The 12840-nt window shown below is 39.2% G+C and overlaps 1 protein-coding gene across 6 annotated transcripts in view; it reads left to right on the top strand.

The window, feature by feature from the left end:
* Positions 1-12840, top strand: part of ANKS1B (ankyrin repeat and sterile alpha motif domain containing 1B) — a 476662-nt gene that overhangs the window by 177691 nt on the left and 286131 nt on the right. The window lies entirely within an intron of this gene.

Here is a 12840-nt window from a genome sequence, read left to right as displayed (position 1 = left end):
AGTATGTCGCTGGCGTTTGTGTTACTTGAGAAGTAAGCTGATGGATAAATGATATTTTGGTAAGAATTATATAGGGCAGATTGTTTTGGTGCTGCACAAGTGTTACATTGATGGGGGCGGATCTTCCTTTCAGTGCTCATTGGAGCACACAGTTCAGAGGGTCTTGCAGAATTAAAGGTAATTACTAGGTGCACCTGCCATTTCTCTCTAGGAGCCATTGGTTTCCTATGACTGACACTGTCAATGCACAGTAATTCTAATGTCTGGCTGCTCTAGACCGTCTGTCTGTGACAATACAGTAGTTTGGGATCCACATCCTGGTTTAAATCTAGATTGCAGGGGGTCTAAAATAACAACATCTTCTCCTTTTCTCTTTTTATAGTTGTTTCTCTTTTTGCTTGTTCTTGTAGACTCTCTGTCCCTCCCACCCTACATCAGTATAGTACTGAAATGCCTCCTTCCTTCTAAGTTGTTTTTTATAGTAGGCGGGAAGCAAACAGAAAGGTATTGGAATATTGTTGGAACAAGCTGTTGTGTGATAGTTATTGAAAATAGCATTTAAAAAGCTGTTTCCATCATGATATTGGCAACAGATGGACCCAGAACACTGAATGGTGATGTCTTCCTGCTAGTTAACTCTGAATGGATTCATCAGATTCTAGAGAGCTATTTTCAAATTTAAATCATACCATTTACTGACTCCCAGTATTCTCGTCATTCTGCAGAACAGAAGCTAGCGGTACAATATATATGGTCAGAACTTTACCACTTTTGCTAAAATGTCTCTCATGTGGCCCTACATGCGGCACACTTCTAAGCAGAAAAGAACAGCAGAGAGGTACATGTAGGTTAGTGCTTAATGTGTGTTGTAAATCTATGCACTAATATATCAGAAGTTGGATATACTATAGCGTTCAGATCCCATTATGCTTTTCCTTTCTCCATGTGTTTTAAGCACATTTCTTCAGTCTTCTTCCTGTTGTTTTTTTTCTCTTTCCTAATCATGTCCCCCCAAGATCTAAACCCAAGAATTTAGAAAAGCAGTTGTAAATACTTGCAATGTGATATTTGCAAACCATTAGTGTTAATTCTACCGGCGTATTTAATTCCTTTATTCCATGCCTGCTGCATTCAATTACATGGCAAGCTCTTTGAAGGTTAACACATTGGGATCTATTCTTGACTGACCTCTCACCACTGATGGAAAACTAATAATAGTGTTACACAATGCATGCAAAATAGTTATTTTTCTCTTGTCTGTTAGGGCCTCTCTGCACATTTCTAGCAAAATTAACAGATTTTAAACAGATCTAAACCACGCATCATATAAATTTTCAAAACAACTGTCCTCCCTTTCCCCTTTCACATATCTTCTGAATCCAGCATGGGAAGGTGCCAGCAAAAGGCAGAATGGGAAACTATTCAGCAGGAGGTTTTGCGCTAGGCAGACTTTGGTAGTTTGGATGAAACTGCCAGAAAAGTCTGGCCTTTCAACTCGTATTGTTATTTTCATTTAGAGGCTTTTCTTTCCTGGAAGGTTGAGCATACAACATTTTACCCACAAGAGATGTGAGGAAAAACACAGTGTTTCTGTATAAAGAGCAGCAGAGGAGACCAATGATTCCTTCTTCCCACCAGTCTAGTGAGGGCAGGTGGTGGCAGAGTCTGGAAAAAGGGAAAGCTGGTGAGCTGGGTTTGAAGGCAGGGTTTTCTTTGGCCTTTTCTTTCTAAGACTGTGTGCCAGCTCACATGATGGCAGTGCTTATAATGTGCTCGTGCAAGATTTTGAAGATATTTGTATGAATGTGATGTTTAGCACAGCACAGTGGCCTCTATTTTCTCCTGTTCCAGATGCTTATGTACCAAATGCAGTTGGTGGGGGACCCTGCCAGCTACACTTGCTGTGTGGGGTCCCTGAAAAGGAGAGAAGCTGTGATGGGGTGCTAGCCCATGGAGTGAAAGTATCACAGCTGAGATGTGTGAGACAGGAGCAATCTCATACACAAAGTGTGAATCCCAGGGGTCTGGGTCATGGACAGTTAAGAGATTCTTTAGAGTGCACTCAAAACTGATTTTCCTTCTTTTTTTTTCTAGTTTTCTCTTAACCTGGCCCTAATTATTCCCCTTCTTATATTAAAAACATGCCATCACAGAACCTGGCTGGGCATTTCTGTTTTCCCCGAACCTTTCACTCCTTTTTCTGTAAATTTATCCTTTCTTCAGCTAATCAAGATTTATTTTGAGGTGAGAAACCTGCAGTTTGTTGTGACCCTACCACTTGTCCCTTATGAGATCCCATTGCTTTCTAAAATCTATCTAAAACTCCCTCTGGATATGTCTCAACTGTTCAATCCAGTGTACTATTACTAAAGCTGAAGCCTACTTTAACTGAAATGGTGTATCTCCCTGGCACAGTGCAGCACTCTGGAAAGATACTAACTCAGATCTCAGAAGTGATATTAAGTTCAGTGCCACAGTGCCACCCACCTCTACTGCTTCCAGTCCTGAAGCTAGCACATTTAACAGTAATTCAGGGATCTGTCTGGTCTTTTATCTGTGCACCTTAGCTATGGTTTGTACTTGTGATCAAGCATTTTGCAAATACACACCTTGTTTTCAAATTTTCACAAGGTCAGTCTCTGAAAAAGAGAATTTGCTGGTAAGTTACATGTATGCAGAGAAGAAACAAACAGAATTTAGTTCAGATTTTGAATTGCTCGGTCATTTTTTTACAGATTGCCCAGACAAGTCTTAGTAAGTTTTTAACACATGAATTGCTGATTAATGACAACTTTGAGAAAGAAATACAGTTTCAAGTTAAAGACATAGGCCTCTGTGAATTATACTAACAGCACACGGCAGGAAAAATGACAGGTTATGTGTTAACTAAAGTCCTCTCAAATTTTAAGCTCTCTTCCAAGTTTTAACTTAATTACATTAGCACAGATAGTAAAATATAACTTACTTTATCAGACTGAAATTTTAGCAAGTGATAGTAAAATTGAGCTTGTTCTATTACAATTCCCATAGCTCTCAGATGAAGCCTGAACAAAATTGGGCTGCATGTGATGCTTCATGTATTTTTTTCTATTAACCACTCAATTTAATAAGATTTTCCTTACTTTAACTTATTTATTTGTTCAGTTCCATTTAAACAAATAAACTATATGCATATAGAGAGAAAGAGGACCTTTTTTCCTAATTGACTGTTTCTTTTGCCAATGCTATTCACTTGTGGGTCATTGGCCAATTCTCATAAAATTGAATTCTGACTTCTCGTCTTTTACATTCTTTATTAAATGTAATCTAGCATTTGCATATTCTCTTCATGCCATTCTAAGGCACATTTCAAATGGCTAACTGTTGGTATTGCTTTTGATGTCTAAATGTCCATTATGTAAAAGTCACTTGGATTTCATCTATCCTAAATTAGTATTTTTCCCATTTTATATGAATAATCAAACTCCCTAAGAGTGTTGCTTTAGTGATATAAAGAGGGCTTCTGGTAGAAAGACAAAGGAACAGAGAACTTCAGTGTTTCTGACATAATGGAATTTTATCCTCTTGTTCTCTCTGGTTTTATTGCCAAGATCTGCAAAAATCTATTCATTATAATACGTGGTTTTTTCTTCTCGTGGGTTTGGATGTGCTGTCTTTACATTAGTCATAATTTTTTCCATCTATCTTTTTTAACATCTTTAAACAGAGTTACAATTCCATCTATGGTTCATCATTCCTCTAAGACATCTAGCAATATAATAGAAGATAATAGTTTAAACTTTAGAGGACAAAAGAAATTGTCTCATTTTTCTGCAAGTAATAGTAGAATCTTGCCGGACATCTGTAGCCTCTGATAGACCTATCTTACTTGTTTGGGCTACCAGATGTGCCTTGTCTAATGCACCACTATTTTGTGAATGCACAGTGAGCTCAGCTAACTATGGAGATGTAGTTCATCTAGGCATAGGGAAAGACAGGGACCATGATCTTCCACTGCCTATAGCAGCCTGGACATGAATGGACAGACCAACCACAGGAGATAGGTCCTCCAGAGCCTCTCTAGTTGACCTAAAAAGTGATAGTAATTTAAATTCAAGGAAATTATATGTCATCCTTTTTGCAGTTAGGATCAGGAATTACTTTGAACAGAAACAAACAAACAAACAAAAAATCATCTTAGAGGCAGCTCTGGAAAATCACAGTTCCAGAAGATAAATTTTCAGAACTAATTGTTCTATAAACAGGATTTTCAAGTGGATTGGTGTCACTATTTCCCCATGGTGAAATAACCCTGGTTCCTCCCAAATGCCAACACTCTACTGCAGTACCCTTAGTTCTTCCCAATTGAAATGCATCCCTTGTCACACTAAGCTTGAGTTGGCACACGCCTGTCTCTGCAAGCTCAGGGAACACCAGTGAAATCCCCACTGGTGCAGGCTGTTGCACCAGCACACAAATGCAGGAGAACTCTGTGATGCATCTGTTGAACTTGTTTTGCAACACAAAAAAATCTGCTTTGTTACACTATATTAGAAAAAGGAGGGCAGGAGAACACAGTTATGTAATAAGTTCTCACCACTCACTTTCATAATATCACAGGACAACTGGAGTGTGAGGACCTTCTTTCTCCTATGAACTGCTTTCTGTGCTCATCCCAAGTTACAGCCAGACAGGGAATAACCAGGAAAATCACCATGGAGAAATACTATATAGGCACACTATGTGTCCTGCTTGGATGTACTCTTGTTTTTCTGGTGGTTTTTTTGGTGTTGTATTTTGTGTAGCCATGGGCAGCATCTGTGCTTGGCACAAGAGACAAATAAGACTTAAAAAGATTTTACTGAGAGTTATGATTTTGTGGGGGATCAAATCTGTCACCTCCAAGGTAAAAGCCACCCCTGCATAAGTGATTTTATGAAGTTCTGAAAGGTGCTGAGCATTCTCAAAACCCACTAAAATCAAGATATATTCTATGGTCCACAGATGGGCAGATTTAGCTCTCATCATTAGTGTGCCTTGTCTGAAGATTTCTCCTCCCTTATGTAGTGTTTCCAAGGTTTCATATTTCCATTAGGGCTGCAAGCACTTTAAGGTTGTTGACAGCAGTCAGTGGCCTTGATTCTAGGTATGGAGATATATTTCAGAAAATTCTTCCTCTATACTTTTTTGTTTGTAAACCTTGAAAGTGTCTATGCAAATCTACTGCACCCAATCTTCTCATCCTAATGGTGCTGAAATGAATAAACGAAGAAACAAACAGATAAGTAAAGCTCCCAAATAGCCCTTAAAATAAACGAAAACAAAGAAGGAAAATATATACAGTCAGTGCCATTAAGATGTGGTTAACAATTCATCTATGCATGACTGAAAATAGGACAGACATTATGAAATTCTGTTATTCTGAAATACTGAGTACCAATTACAAAAAAAAGATTATGACTGGAATTGTCTCGCAGGACTGATTCACACTCCCTTCCCCGTGTTACCACAGAGTTAATGGGTAGAAGACATGTAACAGCACCAGAAGAGGATATTCTAAAAAAATTTCCTGTGAGCATAATAGATACTCTGCATCTATTTAATTACAACATTAACCAAAATATTATTAAAGAGAGGCATTGTAAAAGATCTCCTTTGACAAGGAACTATAAAACATAATTCTATTTAGATTATTTTAATTAGAGCTGAAATAATATGAAAACATAAACACATCTACCCAATACACAGTACTAATGAAAATAGCAAACAGTATGTGTGAGTGCGTTTAATTGCAGTTCAGCAGGATACTAAAGCACAAGTATAAATTAAAGCAGAAGAACACTTTATTGTTGGGAGTGTTATGTTTTTAGAATATCACTTCTACATCCATATGTTTTCTTGGTTGAAGTTGGTTGCTTACTTGAAGAGATTCTCTAGGTTGTGTTTCCTGCTTCAATACAAACATAAATCATACAGAAGAATTGAACGCTTTTGTATCTGAACTTGTAACAGGCCAAATTGGTGAAATACTGAGCATAAAGATAATTCAGATACTGAAAGGCAGATATGTACATCTACATTGGTAAAATAAGCTTCTGAGCTCTAGAAAGTTGTCATCTATACGAATGAATTGTCTCAGTCCTGTATAATTGAACACAGTCCTGGGTATAGTTTTGGTCCTGTACAATTTTCTCTCTCCAAAAGCATCCACTGTCAGGCCTGACTGGGAATTTGAATGGGCCGAGGATCATTCCTGGTAGATAATTCTGTTTTGAAGACCCTGCTCTTAAGGCTAATGAAGTTTAATGGTGGGGGTGTGAAACATTCCATCCCAATTGCCCTACCCTAGTAGGTATAAAGCTTGGAAACAGAAACACACTCAGAATCTGGAAGATTAAAGCCTCCTTGTGCTTTGATGGGTACCTCATCAGATTCCTAACGTTTTCCTTTGTTTCTGTGTAGTACTGGGTGGTTTTGAGCCATTCCTCTTATTTATCAAATTTATCTCTCACAATTTAGAGCTTACTTCAAGCAATGTTTTCCCAGGATAGGAATAATGGTATGTCTTCAAAATCTGGTTACCTCTGTCAAAGAGGGAAACAACTGCAAAGGCCTTACAATTTTTAACTTGCAGGGCAGCTATGCCTTACAACCCACAGCTGCAATATGGTTGCAATTCAAATGAAAGTAGAAGCCAAGGAAAATGGAAACCGGGAGGAGATCCATTCTTTCCCTTATTTATTCCCAGTCTGATTTATCATCTGAGAAAAGACCAGAGGTGGAAGATGGAAGGGGGAAACCACCCCCTGACCTTTAGTTACATACCCCAATGGAGAACTCCTAAAAGAGGAGCTAGTATGACATGCACAGAGGAGAACAGAACCACAGGAACAGAAAGTATTATGGATTTTGGTCACATTGCATGACTTCCTGACCACAGGCTACAGGAAAGAGCTATGCATCTGTGCTATTCTTGATTGTGTCACTAACAGTGAAATGATCAACGTATGTTGATGGGCCATAAGATTACGCTAAGTGTGCACTTGCTGCTCACACAGGATGCAAGAGGTGTCTTTCTCTAAATTAAAAATCAGTCAGACAGAAATTTCTAAGATTTTGGCACTGTGATGCCATTAAAAATTAATTTAGTTTTAAAATACATTATACTTTTAGTAATGAAAAACATCTACAGTTAAAAACAGTGAAAGTTTTTTTGTTTTGTTTTGTTTTGTTTTGTTTTTCAAAATTCCCATGATCTTGTAAGCTCCCTGTTGTGGCTGCTTGGGATATATTTGTTACCAGCTACTATGTAATTTCTGCCTTCTGCTCTTAAACTAAATTAAGATGTTGAGAAGTAAAAACAAGAATGTCAAGATGGGTGCTGAAACTGTCTATATTCTATTTTTTATTGTAGTCATAATTTAATATAATGTTCTATGAAATTAAAGAAGAGAAATTTATATTGCCTTATTAAAAAGACAATGTGTCTTCAGCTTGTTTAGCATGGTATTTTGAGGCTTGACAGAATAATTGATTCAGGAGCCTAGTAATAGTTCAGTGCAGTCTTTCACTTCTAGGTGACACAGATGAATCAAACCCAGATCCATTGTAATCTCCAGTTTTTGCAATTTCAAGGCTACTTGATCATTTTTGTTCAGATCCTATAAATCAAATAACTCTTGGCAGCAGCATTGAGTGATGAGAATGTGTCAGGCCTGCTTATTTCTGCAAATCAAAACAGAGGTATTGAGGACAGGAGTAAGTGAAGAAGCCTGTCCTCTCACAGGCTGTATTTTACCAAGAAAATTATGAACGTTATGGGATTTTATGTAATTGTAGATGAGCAAAAGAGACAAAGATAGAAACAGAGATGGTATGTTGGGATGTTGAGGCAGAGGACAGAGACTAAGAAACCGTAAAAGTGATGTGAAAGTTGTACTTGAAAGGGAGGACAGAGGTTAAAATTGGATGCACCAAAGGACAATTAAAGGAATGTAGTGACTGATAAAGTCAATGGGAGATAGGACCATTATGTAGAATCATAGAAAGGTTAGGGTTGGAAGGGACCTCAAAGATCATCCAGTTCCAACACCCCTGCCATGGGCAGGGAAACCCTCCACTACACCAGGTTGCCCAAAGCCTCATGCAACCTGGCCTTGAACACTTCCAGGGATGAGGCACCTACAACTTCTCTGGCAAACCTGTGCCAGTGCCTCACCACCCTCTGAGTGAAAAATTTCTTCCTTATATTTAATCTAAATTTCCCCTCTTTCAGTTTAAAGCCATTGCCCCTTGTCCTATCACTACACGCCCTTGTAAAAAGTCCCTCTCCAGCTTTCCTGTAGGCCCCCTTTAAGTACTGGAAGGCTGCAAGAAGATCACCCCGGAGCCTTCTCTTCTCCAGGCTGAACAGCCCCAACTCTGTCACAGCCTGTCTTCATAGGAGAGGTGCTCCAGCCCTCTGATCATCTTCGTGGGCCTCCTCTGGACCCGCTTCAGCAGCTCCATGTCCTTCTTGTGTTAGGAACTTCAGAGCTGAACACAGTATTCCAGGTGGGGTCTTACGAGAGCAGAGTAGAGGGGCAGAATCACTTCCCTTGACCTGCTGGCTACGCTTCTTGTGATGCAGCCCAGGATGCGGTTGGTTTTCTGGGCTGCCAGCGCACATTGCCGGCTCATGTTGAGCTTCTCATCCACCAGTACTCCCAAGTCCTTTTCCTCTGTGCTGCTCTCAATCCATTCTCCATGCAGCCTGTACTTGTGCATGGGGTTGCCCCGACCCACGTGCAGGACCTTGCACTTGGCCTTGTTGAACTTCATGAGGTTCTCACAGGCCCACCTCTTCAGCCTGTCAAGGTTCTTCTGGATGGCATCCCTTCCCTCCAGCGTGTCCACACCACCACACAACTTGGTGTCATCTGCAAACTTGCTGAGGGTGCACTCGATCCCACTGTCCATGTCACCAACAAAGATGTTAAATAGCACTGGCCCCAGTACTGACCCCTGAAGAACACCACTTGTCACTGGCCTCCACTTGGACGTTAAACCGTTGATCACAACTCTTTGAGTGCAGCCATCCAGCCAATTCCTTATCCACCGAGTGGTCCATCCATCAAAACCATGTCTTTCCAGTTTAGAGACAAGGACGTCGTGTGGGACAGTATCAAATGCTTTGGATAAGTCCAGGTAGACGATGTCAGTTGTTCTTCTCCTATCCATCAATGCTGTAACCTCATCATAGAAGGTCACCAAATTAGTCAGGCAGGATTTGCCCTTAGTGAAGCCGTGTTGGCTGTCACTGATCACCTCCTTATTTTCTATGTGCCTTAGCATAGTCGCCAGGAGGATTTGCTCCATGATCTTGCTGGGCACAGAGGTGAGACTGACCTCAAAATGGATTAGTGAATCCATTTGAGAGACCTTGATGACAAAACCACAGAGAAAGCAGAGAAGCAAGTTTTGGAAGGCCAAGTAGAACTGTAATCAGCTAGGATATTGTGAAGAGTGTTTTACAGTAAAATGAGTAGTGTTGGAGGGAATATGACAACAGGAAAAAAAAACAGAAAGAGATGAAAGGGAAGATGAGTGTGTAGAAAGAGAATGGAATCTTAAGAAAGAAGGAAGCTGGAGAAAGGAAAATTTCTGAAGTGAGAGTGAGTTGATCAGAGAATGAAAAGCATGAAATCGTCTAGGCAGGTACCAATGAAGTGATTTATGCAGCCACATGACTACACTCATATAGTGTTATGATGTGAGATGAGCCTGGGAGAAGAGTCTACAGCCTCTTGCTTTCTTTGGTAAGTCTGTATTTCATGTACTAGCTATAATTTGAGAATGTGTTCAGTTCTCTATTCCATCGTACATTTTCTGTATGGTATAATGCAACTGAAAACCATTTTTACATTATGTAGGGCAGCTAGAATTTGGCAGGATTTGCCAAATGTAGAATATCCTCAAGCTTATTGGTTCTCCATGATCTGTCCCTTGGGAGAGCTCAATACCCTAATTCAGCATCTGTAAAATGGGGCTAATAGCTCTGCCGTAGTGCAGAGGAGTGTTGTGAGAATTAATTCTTTAAGGACTGTGATGGTGCTAGGTACATATATCCCAAACATAAAAGAAGGCAGAGTCACAAGCTTGTATTGCGAAGTACTTCAAGCCTGGAGAAATATTTTGATGTGTTAAATCAAGAGAGGAATTTTGCCCTACTCCCTCTGCTATATGTGAGAAATACTTGAATGATCCCTTGCATGCGAGTTATAGTAGCATTACAGAATTTGCATGCAACTTCCATTCATGGGAACATTAATAAGTCTTTACTTGTCTTTTTAATAGAAAGGCAATTCAGTATGTGTATTTTGATGCCGTTCATGTTTTGCAGTGTTCAAAGTGGTACCTTTCATTGATACATGTTCACTACTGACTTAACATGAAAATATTCCTATTAGACCTGATTTAAAAGTTATTTAAATCTTGTTATTGCAATATCTTTAAAGATTTTTATTGATATATTTTAGCTTTTGCATTGATGATAAAGTTTCTTCATTAGCCTGATTTGGTATGCTGTTTTAGAATAGCGTAGAGTTTTCTAGGTTGGTATTATGACAATTGAAATAATAGTCACGAAGAAACTACATTGGCTGGGTATTATGGTATTGCATAGAGTAAACAGCCATCTTAGAATTATTTCAGGACTTATCTTGAGACATCTTAAGGAGCAGTTTTAAAAGATGCTGTGGTGGGTTGACCTTGGTTGGATGCCAGATGCCCACCAAGCTGCTTTATCACTCCCCTCCTCAGCAGGGCAGATGGGAAGAAAATAAGATAGAAAAAAACCTTGTGGGTCAAAATAAAGACAGATTCAAAAAGCAAAAGCAAAGGCCATGTATGGAAGCAAAGGAAAACAAGAGATTTATTTGCTACTTCCCATCAGGAGGCGATGTCCAGGCACTTCCTGGGAAGTAGAGCTTCAGGACCCATAGTGCTTGCTCTGGAAGACAAATGTCATAATAACGAATGCCCCCTTCTCCTCTTTTCTCTTAGCTTTTATTGCTGAGCAGATGTCATATGGTATGGAATATCCCGTTGGTCAGTTTGAGTCAGCTGTCCTGGCTATGTCCTCTCCCAAGATCTTGCACATCCCCAGCCTACTAGTGAGGGAAGAATGTTGGAGAGACAGCCTTGATGCTGTGTGAGCACTGTGTCACGAGTGTGGGTGTCTATTTCACCAGATTCAAATATTTTTATCTGTCTGTGAACTTTATGTTTTATACATATATACTTATATATATATTTTGATTTAGGATACCTTGTAGTAAGTTAGTGTGACTCTTGTCATTTTCAAATCTGTAATTAAGTCACTGTTTTAATTATAACATGTCCTACTGAATCATTTTGTTAATCTTTAAATTGGTTAATCCTTAAGTGCTGCTAAAATTCAACCTTTGATTTACCTCATACCATTAATATATCTTGAATTGTTGCTAAATCATAACTGTGTTAAAATATATTTCATCCGCGACACACTGCTCAGCCCAAAACACTGGTGTGTTATCAACACCTTTCTAGCTACCGATACAAAGCACATCACTATGTCAGGAAAATTAACTCCATCTCAGCCAGACCCAATACAGATGCAATTCAGGTAACTGAGGTAGAAGACTCCAGTAAGTGACTTGTTAATTGTTGGCTACATATTCTACCAGTAAGGCTGTAATTTGGCTCCAGATTCTAAGAAATAAAGTAAGGCATCCAGAGTGTCTACATGTGAGCTAGAAGTGGGATTCAATCTGGGACTAAAACACCCATGCTTTCATCTCTGTATATAAGAATCTCTGTCTGATTTGAATATCTAATCTCCCATCATGCTCAGGAGAGATGTAGGATTCAATTCAGTTGCCTAAAACTAGGCATCTAATGTCATTTGAGGTGCCATAAAGGTGTCTTTGACATGCACATGGAGGCTGTCAGATATAGGGCATACATCGGGGAGACCTGAACTTTTCTGCATGGCAGCTGGAGGCCAGGTAGGATGCCCCTGGGAATCTCCAATGGTGGTAGATATCTGTGTTAAGGCAAGTAAACTAATACTGAGGTGACTGGGTGAGGTGAATTGTTCTCTGGGCTCTTTTGATTGTATTGACTAAATCTCAGTTGAACGTAATGGGAGCTTCGATACCTAGCGTAGATGTAAACAGCTATGCTATAAATTTAGTTATCTAAATCTGGAACTGAATTTAATCTTAGCTGTAGAAAACCCCAATTTTTTTCTACAGTTTTTGTGCAAACTGTACTTTAGAGAGACACAGAGAGATGCAAAACAAACAGTAAAATGCAGTAAAACCAAACTGGTTTACTGCATTTCTCTCCGCATATATTAATGAACAGTTAGCATACTTTAACAACATAACATTTTACAAGACTCAGAAAAGGTGCAAAAGGCTCCTCTAGTTAGCTACAAAAGCTTAGATGCTGGATTCCTGTGTAATTATGTAGAAGAATTATTGGCACATGTTGACAGATGGACCTTGTTAACTTCAAACCATATAGCAGAAGTGTTATGCTGTAGAGCGCTAGAGGCTACATGAGGTTCTGTACAGAATCCTTAGATTGGAAAGACATATTAAACTGAGATATGTTTGTCATAATTAATAATAGTAATGACAAAGCCCAAAATAATATAGGAGGTATCTTATAGCACACAGGTCGGCAGATGGTTGCATGTTAGCGTGAACAATCAGAAAACATGCTTCTAGCTCCCATAATCACCTTTGAAAATCACTCTAGACTGACTTTATATAATTAGCTCATGTCTCCAAAGCAAATCATAGCTGTTTATGGATGGACACATTTTCAGAATCT

This window comes from Tauraco erythrolophus, chromosome 4 (assembly GCF_009769465.1).
Source record: "Tauraco erythrolophus isolate bTauEry1 chromosome 4, bTauEry1.pri, whole genome shotgun sequence".
In the NCBI taxonomy this organism is placed as follows: domain Eukaryota; kingdom Metazoa; phylum Chordata; class Aves; order Musophagiformes; family Musophagidae; genus Tauraco; species Tauraco erythrolophus.
The sequence above is the reverse complement of the archived record's forward strand: the minus strand, read 5'-3'. Positions and strand labels throughout refer to the sequence as shown.